The sequence below is a fragment of the Adiantum capillus-veneris genome, chromosome 21 (genome assembly GCF_014529385.1).
Source record: "Adiantum capillus-veneris isolate H3 chromosome 21, ASM1452938v2, whole genome shotgun sequence".
NCBI lineage: Eukaryota > Viridiplantae > Streptophyta > Polypodiopsida > Polypodiales > Pteridaceae > Adiantum > Adiantum capillus-veneris.
In genome coordinates, this window is record NC_140951.1 from 80,599,890 (window position 1) to 80,609,280 (window position 9,391).

Here is a 9,391-nt window from a genome sequence, read left to right on the forward strand (position 1 = left end):
TTCACCCATTATAACTTGGTCGTCAAATCCTCCTAATTCGAAGACTTCAGGATCGTAGCGTCGATGCAGCTTCTCCAGCTTTGCTTGACTAGTGTCGATTTAAACCGTTCAAGTGCCAAGGTCAAGCTTGCTACAAGCTATGTAGCAGGCAATGTTGTTTCTTGAGCATCTTTCGCATGTCGACCTGCAGATATCACAGTACATCTAGGGGGTGTTGATTATTAATGGGGACTTCTGTCAACAACTGGCTTTCCTTCTTGTTGTCTCCTTACTTGGCTATAGAGGAAAGATCCCCTGCGGAGGAAGCTGCATCTGTCGCTCATCATAATGCTATGCATGGCACATGAGGAGGTGTGTACAGAGGCGCTCACCTCAACCTTTATCAAAGCAGCGATCATGATCATCATCAACACCAACCGCCAGCTCAGTTGCATGCGGAAAGTTTGAGCTCTCCTTTGAGTTCTGCCTGCTACAGTAGCGGCTGCACATCCGCTTCCTTATGCTTTGCTTCTTTACCTGCAGAAAATCACGGCTCCTTCACCTCTCAGATGCTTGATATTGCTCGCATCAGGCCACATTCAGCAGGCACCATCAGTCTTTTCCCAACTCGTCCTCTTCATCTAGTAAGCATTCATGGTCGTTTAGCAATTTCTGCTCCTCATTTATCTGCGTCAATGTAAGTGGCGACTCCCTGAAGTAAGTGTAATTAGTCACTCCTTGATCATGCTTCTTTGAGCCTTAATTATTCCTGCCTCTTAAATGAAGACATTGAACATCCACAGCACCTACCAACAATGTGTATGCAGTTTTCTTGCTTCCGAAAATCGATTATTACCTTTGCACGTTGCTTCGCGAAGCTCCTTCACTCTCACCATGTTTTCTCTTCTGGCCTTCTGTAGTTATCTCTCGCATACACAAATCTGTCCTTATGCCGGCTAAGCTAGTTTACCTCTTGGCTGTCTTGCACCTAAGGTTCGAGGCGACTCGTGAATTAAAGGGACTTAGCAAGTATTTGTACATGCAGAATGGCCTCACTTTAAAGCTTTGGAGCAGTTTGCACCTGTACAGCCGCACTACCTGATGAACACAGGTTTGGTAAATATGGTAGGAGGCAACGACGATGCAGGATGCGATTTAGAAGATCTTCACGATCCTCGTCAACACTATTTCCAGGCAGAGGCAACAAGTCATCCGAGTAATATATTGGCTCTACAGAACTTTGGTGTGCGAGTGAAGATAGAAGATGGGCCTAAGTTGGAAGACTTCCTAGGATCTGGAGGGCCAGATTATAACCATGCGGGAAATTTAAGCATGTACTATCATCACCCTCATGACCATTCCACACTGGAGGTTGGGATCAACATCAACTCCACGCCCTTCCCCACATCATCATCTTCATCACCGTCATACAAGCAGATACCCCCCTCCATCCATGTTGTCGGAGCTTCTGGACCACTCTATAACCACAATGCAGACAGTCTACCCCAGACAAGAGCAGTTCCACTCCTTGATCATTACGATGTACAGTCAAGCAAGTTTCCTCACTTACATGGCCATCAGCCCAATCCCACGGCTAACTTTCTTCATTTTCCACCATCGCTGCATCCTCAAGCTCCTTTTGTGGTTGACAATTTGTTGAGGACAAGCACTGTTGCAACGAGACATGGCTCCATGGTTATGGAGAGTTGAGGAGTGCATTAACGTTGTGGAGAAGGCGTGCGAGTTTACGTTGCTGTCACCTGACGCTTCCGCTAGCTCGTGTGTGGTTGTAGCTCGTCTCTCTTTCAATCTCTGACAGGAAGCCCACAGTGCAAGCTCTCTCTTCGCTACACACACGCGCGCGCGCATATATCCACACGCCCTTTCTCTCGACCATGCACCCGTCTAGAGGTAAGCACAATTTCATCAGATCAGGCAAGCATATTGGCATTTTATCCCCACGCAAATCCTTATACATTCTTGCTGAGTTAAATCTTTTCAAGCTTTAGACTACCTCTCTATCCAAAACTTGTACCTTATTTATATGTCTTTGAGCTGCTCAGCTTAGCTCAATCTTCTTTTTGATCCTTGTAGACCAAGATCATCATCATCATACAAAGCCAATTCTGTATTGTACGCTTTCCAATTCAGCTGTATGACAAATTATGGATCCTTAATTTCAACTCAAACCAATTGAAACATAAATTCTAGTGGCCACGGGGGGCTTCTTGGGGCTTAATCAATGCTAATTTGAACATTCTAGAGAGATATATTGGGATCTCTTGTTAAGAAGGGCTCTTGATTTAAAGATGATGGAGATGGACACAGAGATGGAGATGGAGATGGAGGAGGTGCGATCAGAGGAAAGAGCTAAGTATGGGCAAGGAGGTGGTGCAAGTGAGGAAGGGGTGCTGTGCTCAGGGGGTGCGAGGGACGAGGGCTTTGATGACGAGCTGTCTATGCTATCGCGCCACACCAAGGTCATCGTGATAGGCAATAATCGAAAAAAATCTGTTCCAGTTGGCTTGCAAGGAGTCGTGAAGAAGGCGGTTGGCCTTGGAGGATGGCATTGGCTGGTACAATGTCATGACATTATATCTCATTGCATTATCTTGGGAAGGTCTGCTTCTGCTTATCTGCTTTGTTGTGTTGCATTGTCTTGACAGAAAAACAAACATCCCCCATACCACCTCTGTCAATCTTTGAAGGCCTCTCTCTCGCATCTGAATTCCACATTTTAATTTTCATGTTTAGGGTTAGATTTTATTCTGCCTTTGAAGTAAGCATTCTCTCAGCTGCATTTATCTTTAAACAAAAAATTATTAATCATCTCTGCAGGCCATCGTGACTCCTCACCTTGTTTCTTTTATAATGTAAGTGTCTCTTTTCATCATTGTAATTTGGTCCCTTTATTTAATGCTCACTTGAGTTTTTTTTAATCTTTGTTTAGTTTATATAAGGGTCTCTTCATTTAAGGATCTAATTACTTTCTTGTCAGCTTTTTTATTTTAAACATATTTTTTTCTTATAAATTTTCTTTTCATTTACAAAAAATTTCTAACTAAAAATTATAAATTGTCCTTAAATGAAAGAATTTTTTTACCACTAAGATTTTTTTTCAGCTTTTGGTTTTGATATGCAAATGTCTCCTTATTACTTCAGTGCATGTATTATTATTAAGGATTAGCTTTTTTAAAAAAAATCACAACTAAGATTTTTTTTCAACCTTTTGTTTTGATATGTAAATGTCACCTTGTTACTTTAGTGCATGTATTACTATTAGGGATTAAGGTTTAGACATTTTCAATATTAGTTTCTATCCTAAAGACATTATGTATTTATTTCATTAATAGCATGCAACATTTTATTGTGTAATTTGTTTTGTTGATATATTTATACAGAATTAGATCAATTCATAAACTCTTACTAATATTTTATATGCTTTATGTTTTCATGAGGTCAATTAATATAACACTCATTCATAAGGGCATAAGGAAAAGCGAAGATTTTTGGTGCAATTCCTCTATCATTGAATTGAAATATTGTTGGATGTTCTCCATGTGACATTTGGACGTTTTTGGATTTCAATGTGTGGGAGTGCCCCCCCACTCTCTCACTTCGTTGGAGTCGAGGTATCTCTCTCTCTCTCTCTCTCTCTCTCTCTCTCTCCCTCCATAAATCTTTACTTTGTTTGAAGTAGCAGAAGCGAACAATTCGAGTGTAGATTAGGATGGCTTGGTTCTTCCACATCTACACTTATTCCATAACAGCAAAAGGAGTTCCCTTTACACTTTCCAAAACTGCCACAATGTTGGAACAAGTCAAAAAAATAAAGTCACCGCTTACTCTATGCTTTTCAAATCTCCAATTGAGAGTTGATGTGGGTCCCTAGCCCAGCTCCTTTTAGATCCTTCATTTCTAGGCTATAACCCTCCCTACATCTACCTCGTATAGTTGTCTACATAATGCATAGAGAGAGGGAGAGGGAGGGGGGGGGGGGGGAGGGGGGAGAGAGAGAGAGAGAGAGAGAGAGAGAGAGAGAGAGAGAGAGAGAGAGAGAGAGAGAGAGAGAGGAGGAGGAGGAGGAGGAGGAGGAGGAGGAGGGGGCGGGGGGGACGAGGCAACCTCGACAATTCCACATGTTGCACCATCCTCATGTGAGTGTCCATGAGCAGCCATAGAGAGAGAGAGAGAGAGAGAGAGAGAGAGAGAGAGAGAGAGAGCACGCATGTTCATGCACACCTGCAAAATAAGTGAAAGAGCATGCTGGATGCGTGCCTGCAAGGTATATAGACAACACATCGCATCCTTGGGACCAACGATGGCACACTTGCTATTGTGTTGCATACGATTGGACCTTGCCCACCCGTCTACAAGTGGCACCTATGAGGCCAACATTGTCGCCCTTGCTATGGTACTATGGTGATGAGCATGTCACCTACATGTTTTAGCATTGTAGCTCTATACCCAACATAACCACCCTTGCCTTGGTGCTGCAAGACATTGGGGACCTCCCACACACATTGCTATTGCAGGGTGATGCATTTTTTCACAGATACTTACATTTGTGATGACGTCTCATTAATGTTTCAGTGAGTCTAGTGGAGAGAACTAGCGCCAATTGCATCCCAAATTTATTGTCAACTCATCATGAGACTTAAGGAGATCACAAAATTTGGTAGGGAGCATCAATGATGACACTAAGAGGGAACCACTATAGTGGTCATCAAAGCCAACCAACGATCAAGGCAAGCTAGTTGGTCTTCAAGGTAAGTTGGCACAGTTGTGAAGAGAGGGGGTGGCTATAACTCACTATTTTATATAGTCATGTCCTACAAATAGATCCATTGCCACTCCCCCCCCTTCTCTCTCTCTCTCTCTCTCTCTCTCTCTCTCTCTCTCTCTCTCTCTCTCTCTCTCTCTCTCTCTCTCTCTCTCTCTCTCTCTCTCTCTCTCTCTCTCTCCCATGAGTTGGGGCCCGCATGCATAAGAGTTATCATTGATTTGGGTATGTGTAGCAATTCAAAAACTTGAAAGCCCACATGCGAAAATTCTAAAAGGGTTGTTTAAGTATATTTGATGTTTTAATGCCAGATATTTTCAACTTTTCAAACTGAAACTTAGAAATAATTTAATTATTTGCATGCGAGATTACATGAAGCCTTGGTTTTTTTTAGGAATGTGATGCACAAAGATAAGCTTTTTGCTCTCTAGCTTACATAAGTGTCTCCAATGAGTTATCACTGATCACATGCATGTGTGCAGGTTCTTGATGTCACTTCCTCACCTACTCGCAAAGTATGTCAATACCCTATGTACACAAGAGAGACCTCCCCAAACCTTGCCATGCTCTTAAAGATGTCATCTTGAGGAGAAAACACAAATATTCTTCTCTTTCACTTGCTAGGCCCATGGCAATTTTTGAAAAATCCCAATGCCCCCTTTGTGCTCCATACATGTGTCACTTAGGCTTGGGTGCACTAGATGAGGGCCAAGCATCTAAACTTGTCATATAATGGCAAAGAGAATCATATGACACGAGGTGGTATGTAAAATCTTGTGTAGCTAGGCTCTCTTAATATGCTATTCATCCATGGTGATAGTCAGTCTCTCTCTCTCTCTCTCTCTCTCTCTCTCTCTCTCTCTCTCTCTCTCTCTCTCTCTCTCTCTCTCTCTCTCTCTCTCTCTCTCTCTCTCTTCCCCCAAACAATTTCAAGATTTGAGAATTGACTTTTTCTTTTTTTTTTCTTGCACCCAAAAAATGGCTCACAAAATTGTGAATGTTTCCACATGTATACGACTCTTATTCTTAAAGTCTTTATAGAATATTTGCTATCTGCTGAGGGAAGATGGGCATGGGCATGTGAATTCCTTGAAGAAAAATACACTAGATACAAAAGACGCATTGCATGATCAACATTTCTTGCCAACATTTCTCTCACTCGCTTATTTGGCCTAGATGGAGCAAGACTCAAGAGAGGCATGGCGATTCTTTCATGAGCACTCCCCTCCCCCAGCGATTACTTCTCCTGATGTGTGGGGCCAGTATGAGACATCGTTATATAAAGTTCCTGGACAGAACCCCCTTCTAGATCCTACAGAGCCACCATTGAGATGGTAAAGAGAGCCATTGACAGGATGAGGACTAGCAGGGCATATGATCATGATGGTCTAGTAGCAGAGCACTTTACACATGCTAAAGATATGCTAGTAGAGGTTCTTGCAGTGTTGTTCAATCGTGCCATGTCTGAGGGGTTACCTGAGACTTGGAGGTTGTCTGCTATTGTGCCTATCTTCAAGGCAAGTGATCCTATAGAATCTGAGAATTACCGCACTTTTATGGTTGGGCACACATTGGCACGGTTGTATGCATCCATTCTTGAGCAGTAGTTGAGTAATTGGGCAGAGGGTGAGGGTGTACGAGCAAAGGGCCAAGCCAGTTTTAGGAGGGGTTTCTCACTCTTGATCATATTCTGACACTCAGAGCCATCATTGAGGAGGGCAGGTCACATGGGAGACGGATTTATTGTAGCTTTGTGGATTCTCGCAAAACATTTGACATGGTACCGAGAGCTCTATTGATGCAAAGATTGCAGGAGATGGAGTGATGATATTGTGTTATATGCTGATGATATTGTGTTGATCTCTGACTCACTAGAGGATAGTGGATTGTCTGTAAACCAACCAAGGTTATGGTGTTTAACACCACACCACAGTGGATCAGGAGATTAGCACCAACTTTCACATATGGTCAAGAGATTGTAGAGTATACAGATGCGTACACTTACCTTGTGGTTGTCTTCACTGGGCTAAGGTTTTCTTTGAGGAGAGCAGCAGAGACTAGACTGACTAGAGCTTATGCAGCCTTGGGAGGCTTGGAGAGGATGTGTTTGCAGGTTAAGCTTCGGGAACCTTGGATAAAGTTATGGCTCTTTGAGACTTTAGTAGCCTCAGCTATGTTGTATGCGGTGCAGATATGGGGACCTTATGTAGGCCAAGATGGTTGGAGACGTATGGAGAGGCCCTTGGTATCTATGATCTCTCGACTAATTAGAGCCAAGGCCTTCGTACCCCATGCTATCATTCGAGCAGAGCTAGTTGCCCCTCCTATGGAGATTGAGGCGCTTACCAGATAAGTCTCCTTTGTACACAGCTTGTGGGATACTACTAGAGACAGATATACTAGACTGGTCCTTGAGTCTTCCAAACAATTAGCTCTTCAGGGTGACACTTCATGCTGGTATGCACAAATGACATCATGGTTTCAGATGCATGGGTTCACCCTCAAGTGCTCTTTTGAGGGGGATATTTCCAAGCGAGCACTTTTTGGTGAGCGCTTTTTAGGAATCAGGTGAGAAGATTCCTAAAAAGATTCTCTCTTCCTCCTTGTGGACTATCTCTATCTCTCTCTTTGAGAGAGAGAGAGTTGAGACATAGTCAAAGATATGGAAGCTAAACAAATTGTTTCAATAACAATATAGACAAGGGTACTTAAAACAAGAACTCCCATTAATAATAAAACAGTTACATTTTATTAAACTTGCATTACATAAGCAAGAAGTGTTCATCTTCTGGAAGGCCCAGTTTTAGGAGTTGATGTGCTCCCTTCGATTGGCATATTAAGATTCACCATGTTGCTTAGCTGCTGCCTCATTTCCTCCTCATCCTCCTCTGTGATGAGCCCAATCTTCTTCCAGTAAGAGAAAGCAAATTGTCCCATCTCGTTCAAATTGATTAAGCTCCGCATATTGAGTTCCTTCCGGCATTGATAGAGGCGATACACGTTGATGGTTGCCTTTAGAGCCTGACGAAACCAGTCGGCTCCATACAATGCCTCTCCATTTGGAATGGCTTCCATGGCATCCCACGTAGACTTTATTTTACTCTCAAGATCGTTAGACATCGTGAAAGAAAGAGAGGTGTGCTAGGAAGCTAGTGGACGCTTTCACAAAAATAACTCAAGCTATGGCAATTTATAGCCACTGTGGTAATATTATATTATTTTTTACACAATTTGACACATAAACAACCAGTACTCAAATATGAAAAATAATTGCAAATAAATGTATCCAAATGTGGCCATCCTAAGATAAAATTAGAAAGTAGTACAGTTGTCTAGGTAAAGCATACTAAGAAAAAGTGAGCATTGACAAATGCTATGCATCCATGCCTGGATAACTCCGGCTTCGACTCAGTGCCCTGAAGATATCAACATCTGCAAGGATTGGTTGATGGATAAACATGTTCTCATTTTGGCTTAGCCCTAGCACACGCAGATAAATAAAATACAAATGTTTACATGCAAGATATGGTTTTCGCTTTGACACCCGTTCTATGAAGTTTGGACATGTGCACAATGGCTAGTTGCTAATACAAACTTTGTACATCCCGACATGACCATCTTCACTTTTCGTCTCTACTTTGAAGACCTCACTAACACCATCTGCAGCACATATCTCTTCTATGACCTTCGCTCTCAGAGCTAGTGCTAGACTAATCTTGCAAGAAACATCCTCGAAAATGGAAGTCCGATACCATACACGCGGACCATCTCGCAATGTGGCTCTTGCACTGCCTTCAGGAGTGGATGTATCTTTTGACTTGAAAGGAGAGTTTGTCATATTTTGTTCTTGAGCAATTGGCGTTACATTAGATTCTCCTTCTTTGCTTAGCTCCACTTGATACTCCCCTTCATGCAATATTTGCACCTCATCCTCCGATAGGTTGGTGCCCACATGCACAGGCCAAGTGTGTGGTGGATGCCGAGGCTGCGGCTCAATGTTCTGGTCTATTGTATGGCAATGCAAGACATGATCCGGACAAAACCAAAACCATTGACGCACCACACCATTTGGATGTTTTTGATATCCTTCAAACAATGGGGCTGGTATACCAAGGCTAGAGCCTGCTATACTGCATCCACACCTACGTCCTCCTCTTGGTGTGCTGCTACATGTGACCCTACTACCTTGTGGAGTTCGGCATATGGCCCACATTGCCTCATTGACCTTGCGCTCAACTACATACTGCCCACCAGAACCTATACTTTGTTTTGGGGTTTATGATATCCCTTGTTCTGCAAAGTTGATCTTACGTGGTCTTCCACACTTCTTGCGATCTTTGGTGACCGAGTTGTACTCAGGTCTATGTGATGCATCATCTTCCACGTTGATAACCTCATTTGGCTTCCGTTTTTGCCTTGATGTCTCCTTATCTCCTATTTATGGAGTTGGTTGTTTATACATTGGAGTGCCCTCAGTAGCTGCATTCACTGCTCTTATCACTTGGCTAGGACGTTTTTCATGGCGTTCCGTAAGCTTTTGTATTGATGGACCCTTCCCAATGTGTTTTCCATGGCTGTATGAAATGGCCTTTGTGCTCTGTAAGATGCAATTCGCAAGGTCGGTTGTAC

General features: G+C 42.8%; 1 pseudogene; it reads left to right on the plus strand.

Moving 5' to 3' along the window:
- Window positions 1-224: 224 nt before the first annotated feature.
- On the plus strand, window positions 225-1,689 carry LOC147431222 (uncharacterized; annotated as a pseudogene).
- Window positions 1,690-9,391: the final 7,702 nt, after the last annotated feature.